This window comes from Arachis duranensis, chromosome 6 (genome assembly GCF_000817695.3).
Source record: "Arachis duranensis cultivar V14167 chromosome 6, aradu.V14167.gnm2.J7QH, whole genome shotgun sequence".
Taxonomy (NCBI): Eukaryota; Viridiplantae; Streptophyta; class Magnoliopsida; order Fabales; family Fabaceae; genus Arachis; species Arachis duranensis.
Window position 1 is genome coordinate 28,215,127 of NC_029777.3, and position 8,826 is coordinate 28,223,952.

General features: G+C 37.7%; 1 non-coding gene across 1 annotated transcript; it reads right to left on the reverse strand.

Annotated features, from left to right (window-relative positions):
• Positions 1-6,869: 6,869 nt before the first annotated feature.
• On the reverse strand, positions 6,870-6,977 carry LOC127740288 (small nucleolar RNA R71). The gene has a single exon (XR_008000967.1). It is a non-coding gene; the product is annotated as a small nucleolar RNA R71 (small nucleolar RNA).
• Positions 6,978-8,826: the final 1,849 nt, after the last annotated feature.

Consider the following 8,826-nt stretch of genomic DNA (forward strand, 5'->3'; position numbering starts at 1 on the left):
CAATTAGGTTTCTGTAGCTCCAGAAAATCCACTTCGAGTGAAGGGAGGTCAGAATCCAACAGCATCTGCAGTCCTTTTTAGTCTCTGAATCAGATTTTTGCTCAGGTCCCTCAATTTCAGCCAGAAAATACCTGAAATCACAGAAAAACACACAAACTCATAGTAAAGTCGAGAAAAGTGAATTTTAACTAAAAACTAATAAAAATATACTAAAAACTAACTAGAACATACTAAAAACATACTAAAAACAATGCCAAAAAGCGTATAAATTATCCGCTCATCAATATGCCTAACTAAGATTTACAAGGTGACCATAGCTTGCTTCATACCAACAATCTCTGTGGGATCGACCCTTACTCACATAAGGTTTATTACTTGGATGACCTAGTGCACTTGCTGGTTAGTTGTGCGAAGTTGTGATAAATAGTTGAGATTGCAATTGAGCGTACCATGTTGATGGCGCCATTGATGATCACAATTTCGTGCACCAGCCTCCCACTAAGCAATTTTGTTTATTGTCCGTTAGTTGGACTTATGGGGGGCCCCTCATCAAGATGGCTTGTGCTTCAATCCATCCTTGAACATCCACCAATGCTTGAATTTTCAATAAGCTCCATTGTTCAAAATCAATAGCTCCAAGCTTTGATGGAGTTCTTCATAACCCATGAGCTCCCAAAATCGATCCGCATCTTGTAATCTGGCATCCCACACTTTATTTTCACACACGTCTTTAAGTTGATCATCATTAATCCCTCCGGGTGGCAAGCAGGATGAATTCTCAAAGTAATACCAAACTTTCCTTCTAGATCCATCTAGTTGAGCACTAGCCCAACCATTGCATCTATTCCTTGAAGTATCAACTAAAATGAGCCAACCATTTGCACTGCCAACCACTAAACATCCTTCTCTTACGCTTCATCCCACAAAGTTCCCTAAGTTGACCATCCATTTCAAGCAAGCCATATTCAAGTAGGACAATAAAGCTAATAGAAATGAATTTCACCAACTCAAATGTAGAAGTAGATGAAAACATAGGCAAAGAAGCTTCCAAGGGTCTTGACAAAGCGTATCCCATCCTCCTTTTTCTAAGGACCTCCACCTCCTCACGAGATCTCTCAAACTCAACCCTTTGTTATTAATTTTATCTTCTTCACCAAGAAGATTTGACGCTTGATCTTTAAGTCTAAGGGAACTCAATTCTTGCTCTATCCCATCCAATTTTTCATATGGGATATTGTTCCGAGGGTTACCTGAAACTGTAGTTCGATCTTGGACGAGATCTATGGTGGTGACCGGAACTGACGTGTCCGACTTGTTGGACTTGGTGGTGCTGCTGATCCTTCGTCACCAAAGGGTGGTGGTACCTACAAGAGACTCCGATGCTTAAGTTAGCATGTGCTTTAGGCAGGTTTTATGTAGAATTAGAGTATGAGTTATACCTGGGTGCTCTAGTGTATTTATAATAGTGTGGGGAGTGACCTTTTTGCAGATAAGATAGTTATCTTTTCTTATCTTTGAGTGAAGTAATCTTATCTTTCTAAGGAAACCGCCTTATCTTTCTAGACTCTGGCCGCCTTTGGATTTGGGCTGGGTCCCTTTATTTGGGCCTGCTTGGGCCTTTTAGTCGATCTGGCCGAATTCTTTTTAGAAGAGGTCGAAGAGCCGGATCTGAAGAGGTCAGTCACTTTGTCTGAAGTCAGCCCAGGTCGCATAACTTGACCCAGGGAATGAACAGTGCCCTGTTAGAGCTTGGTCTTTCTTTTGAGGTCGTGTCTTTTTTAGATTTTGACCCCTTTTGGAGAAGTCGAGCTCGAGCATTTTATTGATCTCATCGTAGGATCTCCTATTAGTGACTTTGAATGCGGAACGTTTCCTTTTTAATTTCAGTGCACGTTTTGCGCTTTTCCTAGAAATGCGGGAAGGTTAAAAACTCATTAACTCTTTGCCGTTTCCTTTGTTTCCCTCTTTGTATCTCATTTTTGAATTTCAAAGCCTTCTTTCAGTTTCTCGTCTCCTTGCTTGTTGCGATTTCTTCTTTCTCCTTACCCTTCTATTTTTGCATCTTCGTGCCTCCCTTTCTTTTACCCGAAAAGTGATTGTTGGTGTCGTTTCGGTCGTTTGCTTCAGTTCCTGACCAATTATCATCTTCTCTCCTCTGCAGGTTGGTTTTCTTCTTCTCTTTATTTTTTATTTTCCATACCATTTCCTCTGCATGCTTGTGTTGTTTGTGCTTAAAAAGTTTTGACCTTGTTTTGATTCGTGTTGGAAAGTTTGAGTCTTTCTGCGTTGTTGTGCTTGATTGTTGCTGTAATGCGCATCTTGATTCCATTCTAGCGTTTTTTGATTTAACGCTTGTCCCTGTCCCTTTTCATATGACTTTTTATGGGTAGATCTTTTGGTTGAATCTTGTTTGAAGCCTTGAATGGTAACTGTTAATTTGAAAAGGTTGTATCTTTTTTATGATTTTTGTGCGATTCATTTGATGACAGTGGTTTTCTTGCCATTTCTGTGTGGATGTGTGTTAGGGCTTAAACTGTCGATTCTCTCGCTTCCGGGTTCTTATCTTGTTACTGCCTCCAAAGGGTGTGATAAACCACTAGTTTATGGTTTATCTTGTGCTCAATTGAGTGGTTTTTATCAAACATTTGCACACTTATTCATACAAATTGCATGGTTTTACAATTCCTTCCTAGTTTTATTCTATGGTTGAAAACTTAATTCCTAAGCCTATAATTTGTGTATTTTAATTCCCATTCTCTACCATTCGATACCGTGATCTGTGTGTTCAATGATTTCAGGCTTTACAGGATAGGAATGGCTTGGAGGATGGAGAGGAAGCTTGCAAAAATGGAAGGATGATGAGCAGATAATTTATACGCTTTTTGGCATTATTTTTAGGTAGTTTTTAGTATGATTTAGTTAGTTTTTTGTATATAATTATTATTTTTTATGCAAAAATTACATTTCTGGACTTTACTATGAGTTTGTGTGTTTTTTTGTGATTTCAGGTATTTTATGGCTGAAATTGAGGGACCTGAGCAAAAATCTGATTTAGAGGCTGAAAAAGGACTGCAAATGCTGTTGGATTCTGACCTCCCTGCACTCGAAATGGATTTTCTGGAGCTACAGAAGCCCAATTAGTGCGCTCTTAATTGCGTTGGAAAGTAGACATCTTGGGCTTTCGAATAATATATAATAGTCTACACTTTGCTCGAGTTTTGATAACGCAAACTGGCGTTTAAACGCAAACCTTTTATCCTTTTCTGGCGTTAAATGCTAGAACTGGCATAAAAGCTAGAGTTAAACGCCCAAACTGGCACCAGAGCTGACGTTTAACTCCAAGAAAAGCCTATGCACGTGAAAGCTTCAATGCTCAGCCCAAGCACACACCAAGTGGGCCCCGGAAGTGGATTTCTACATCATTTACTTATTTCTGTACACCCTTGGTTACTAGTTCATTATAAATAGGAGCTTTTACTTTTGTATTTATATCGGGAGATCTTTAGATCATTTTGGAAACTATCTTTGTATCACTGTTGATCTCTTGATCATGTTTAGGGGGCTGGCTATTGGGCCATGCCTGGACCTTCATCACTTATGTATTTTCAACGGTGGAGTTTCTACACCTCATAGATTAAGGTGTGGAGCTATGCTGTTCCTCATGAATTAATGCAATTACTACTATTTTCTATTCAATTCAAGCTTATTCTTGTTCTAAGATATTCATTCGCACTTCAACATGATGAATGTGATGATCAGGTGACACTCATCACGATTCTCACTTATGAACGTGTGCCTGACAACCACTTCCGTTCTACTTGAAAACAAGCTTGAATGTATATCTCTTGCCTTCTTGGTCCACGACGCATGGTTGCCTCTCCTGACAACAGAGCCTTCCATTCCGTGAGATCAGAGTCTTCGTGGTATAAGCTAGAATTAATTGGTAGCATTCTTGAGATCCGAAAAGTCTAAACCTTGTATGTGGTATTCCGAGTAGGATCTGGCATGGGATGACTGTGACAAGCTTCAAACTTGCGAGTGATGGGCGCAGTGACAGTGCGCAAAAGGATCATTGGATCTTATTCCAACACAAGTGAGAACCGACAGATGATTAGCCCTACGTAACCCGTAGCTGGACCATTTTCACTGAGAGGACGGACGGTAGCCATTGACAACGGTGATCCCCCAATATACAGCTTGCCATGGAAAGGAGTACGCATGACTGGATGAAAGCAGTAAGAAAGCAGGGATTCAAAAGGAACAAAGCATCTCCATACGCTTATCTGAAATTCCTACCAATGAATTATATAAGTATCTCTATCCTATTTTATGTTTTATTTGTCTTTTAATTATCAAAATCCAATAACCATTTGAATCTGCCTGACTGAGATTTACAAGATGACCATAGCTTGCTTCAAGCCGACAATCACCGTGGGATCGACCCTTACTCATGTAAGGTATTACTTGGACGACCCAGTGCACTTGTTGGTCAGCTACGCGGAGTTGTGAAGAAAGTGTGTGAGATCACGATTTCGTGTACCAGGTTTTTGGCGCCGTTGCTGTGGATTGTTCGAGTTTAGACAACTGACGGTTCACCTTGTTGCTTAGAATAGGTATTTTTATTTTTTATTTTTTTCTTCAAAATTTTTAAGAATGAATTCTAGAGTTTCAGATGATGCTTTTATCATCACAGGAGCCTTTTTGATTCCCATCAATTTAGCTGTTGTATGTAATGCTCTGCTAAAGCTTGGCTAGCCATGTCTAATCTTTTTAGACTGAAGTTTTAGACTAATATTGCATGATTCATGGAATTCTTATTTAATATTTTGAGTTTCTTATTTTCTTTTTCAAAATAATTTTTGGAAAATACAAAAAAAATTATAAAATCATAAAACAAAAAAAAATAATATTTTGGGTTTCTTGTTTGAGTCTAGTGTCAATTTTTAAGTTTGTGTCAATTGCATGTCTTTATTCTTCTTGCATTTTTCGAAAGTGTGTTCTTGTGTTCTTTATTGACCTTCAAATTGTTCTTGATGATTTTCTTTGTCTGATCTTTAAATTCTCTTGTTTTGTGTCTTTTGTTGTTTCTCATGTGCATTCTCAAATTGTTAGTGTCTCTAGTATGAAAATTTCTAGGTTTGGTGTCTTGCATGTCTTTCTTTTCTTAAAAATTTTCAAAAATATGTTCTTGCATGCATTTCTTGTTTTGATCTTAGTTTTTCATGTTTAATTTCATTTTTTTGTTTTTCTCTCTCATCATTAAAAATTCAAAAAGTTCAAAATTATGTCTTTTCAAGTCAATAATACAGAGAATTGAAGATTTAGAACATACAGCAGAGGAATCACAGAGAAAAAGCTGGGCGTTCAAAACGCCCAGTAAAGAAGGATTTCTGGCGTTTAAACTCCAGCCAGGGTACCTGGCTGGGCATTTAACGCCCAAGGAGGTAGCCAAATGGGCGTTAAACGCCAGAATGGATACCATTCTGGGCGTTTAACGCCAGGATAGCACCAAGGAGGTAATTTTGTTTTCAATTCAAATCTTTTTCAATTTTTCATGTTTTAAAACTAATTTTTCAAAATCTTATCTTTTTCATATCCTCTCTTATCAATCATATCTTTTTCAAAATCAAATCTTTTTCATTTTTCTTTTAATATTTTCGAAAATCCTTGCTAACAATTAATGTTGTGATTCAAAAATTTCATGTTTGTTACTTTCTTGTTAAGAAAGGTTCAATATTTGAATTTTAGAATCAGATCTTTTAATTTCTTGTTAGTCAAGTCATCAATTTTAAAAATCAAATCTTTTTTTTAATTGTTTTTCAATAATCTTTTCAAACATATCTTTTTCCATCATATCTTTTTCAAATCACATCTTTTTAAATTCTAATTTCAAAATCTTTTTCTAACTTCCTATCTTTTCAAAATTGATTTTCAAATCTTTTTCAATTAACTACTTGACTTTTTGTTTGATTTTAAAAAAAAATTTACTATTTCTTATCTTTTTTAAAACCACCTAACTACTTTTCTCTCTCTAATTTTCGAAAACCACTAACTTCTTTTTCAAAATTCTTTTTGATTAACTAATTATTTTAAATTCTAATATCTTTTTATTTCAAAAAAATTTTGAAAATTCTCTCTCTCCCATATCTTTCTATTTACGGACTAACACTTCTCCTCAATTAGAAATTCGGACTCTATCCTTTTTTATATGTTCGAAATCTTCTCTACTTACCTCATCAATCTATTCCTTTTTTCCTCTGACACCTCAAAGAATCCCTATACTATGACATAAAGGATTTCATACCTTCTTGTTCTCTTCTTTTTCATAAGAGTAGGAACAAAGACAAAGGCATTCTTGTGAAGCTGATCCTGAACTTAAAAGGACCTTGAAGACGAAGCTAAGAGAAGCTAAAGCATAACACTCTGAAGAGGACCTGACAGAAAATTTTGAAAAGGAAGCAGACAAAATAGCCATGGCCGAACCCAACAACAACAATGCAAGGAAGGTGCTTGGTGACTTTACTGCACCTACTCTTGACTTTTATGGGAGAAGCATTTGTATTCCTGCCATTGGAGCAAACAACTTTGAGTTTAAGCCTCAATTAGTTTCTCTAATGCAATAGAATTGCAAGTTTCATGGACTTCCATTAGAAGATCTTCATCAGTTCTTGGTTAAATTTTTGCAAATCTGTGACACTGTTATGACCAATAGAGTTGATCTCGAGGTCTACAGACTTATGCTTTTCCCTTTTGCTGTAAGAGACAGAGCTAGTATATGGTTGAACTCACAACCTAAAGACAGCCTGAACGCTTGGGAAAAGCTGGTCAATGCCTTCTTAGCTAAATTCATTCCACCTCAAAAGATGAGTAAGCTTAGAGTGGAAGTTCAAACCTTCAAACAGAAGGAAGGAGAATCCCTCTATGAAGCTTGGGAAAGATACAAGCAATTGATCAAAAGGTGTCCTTCTGACATGCTTTCAGAATGGAGCATCATAGGTATCTTCTATGATGGTCTATCTGAGTTATCCAAGATGTGATTGGACCATTCTGCAGGTGGATCTATTCATCTGAAGAAAATGCCTGCAGAAGTGCAGGAACTCATTGAAATGGTTACAAATAACCAGTTCATGCACACTTTTGAAAGAAATCCTGTGAACAATGGGACAACTCAGAAAAAATGAGTTCTTGAGATTGATACTCTAAATGCTATATTGGCTGAGAACAAATTATTGACTCAGCAAGTCAATCTGATTTCTCAGAATCTGACTGGATTGCAAGATGCATCCAGCAGTAATAAAGAAGCATCTTCTGAAGAAGAAGCTTATGATCCTGAGAACTCTACAATGGAAGAGGTGAATTACATGGGAGAACCCTATGGAAAAACCTATAATCCTTCATGGAGAAATCATCCAAATTTCTCATGGAAGGACCAACAGAAGCCTCAACAAGGATTCAACAACAATAATGGTAGAAGAAATAGGTTTAGCAATAGCAAGCCTTTTCCATCATCTTCTCAGCAACAGACAGAGAATTCTGAGCAGAGCATCTCTGGCTTAGAAAACATAGTCTCTGATCTATCTAAGGCCACTCTCAGTTTCATGACTGAGGCACGGTCCTCCATCAGAAATTCGGAGGCACAAGTGGGTTAGCTGAGTAAAAAAGTTACTGAAACTCCTCCTAGTACTCTCCCAAGCAATACAGAAGTGAATCCAACAAGAGAGTGCAAGGCCATCTTCACGTCTAACATGGCCGAACCTATAGAGGAGGAAAAGGCAGTGATTCCCAGTGAGGAAGACCTCATGGGACATCCACTGGCCAACAAGGAGTTCCCTATTGAGGAACCAAAGGAATCTGAGGCTCATCTAGAGACCATAGAGATTCCATTGAACTTTCTATTACCATTCATAAGCTCTGATGAGTATTCTTCCTCTGAAGAAGATGAAGTTGTTACTGAAGAGCAAGTTGCTCAGTATCTAGGAGCAATCATGAAGCTAAATGCCAAATTATTTGGTAATGAGACTTGGGAGGATGAACCTCCATTGCTCATCAGTGAACTAAATGCATTGGTTCAACTGAAGTTACCTCAGAAGAAAGAGGATCCTGGAAGGTTCTTAATACCTTGCAACATAGGCACTATGACCTTTGAGAAGGCTCTGTGTGACCTAGGGTCAAGTGTAAACCTCATGCCACTCTCTGTAATGGAGAAACTAGGGATCTTTGAGGTACAAGCTGCAAGAATCTCACCGAAAATGGCAGACAAATCAAAGAAACAGGCTTATGGGCTTGTAGAGGATGTCTTGGTAAAGATTGAAGGCCTTTACATACATGCTGATTTCATAATCCTAGACACTGGGAAGGATGAGGATGAATCCATCATCCTTGGAAGACCCTTCTTAGCCACAGTAAAAGCTTTGATTGATGTTGACAGAGGAGAGTTGGTCCTTCAAGTGAATGAGGACTACCTTGTGTTTAAGGCTCAAGGATCTCCTTCTATACACGTGGAGAAAAAGCATGAAAAGCTTTTCTCAATACAGGGTCAAACAGAGCCCCCCATATTCAAACTCTAAGTTTGGTGTTTAGAGGTCATCATCATGCTCTGAGTATCTGTGAGGTTCCATGCGAGCTCACTGTCAAGCTATTGACATTAAAGAAACGCTTGTTGGGAGGCAACCCAATTTTTACTTATCTATGTTAAATTTCTATTTTCCATTGTTATTTTATGTTTTCTTTAGGATGATGATCATGTGGAGTCACAAAAATAAAAGCAAAAATAAAAAATAGCATTGAAAATAGCACACCTTGGAGGATGAGCTTACTGGCTTTTAA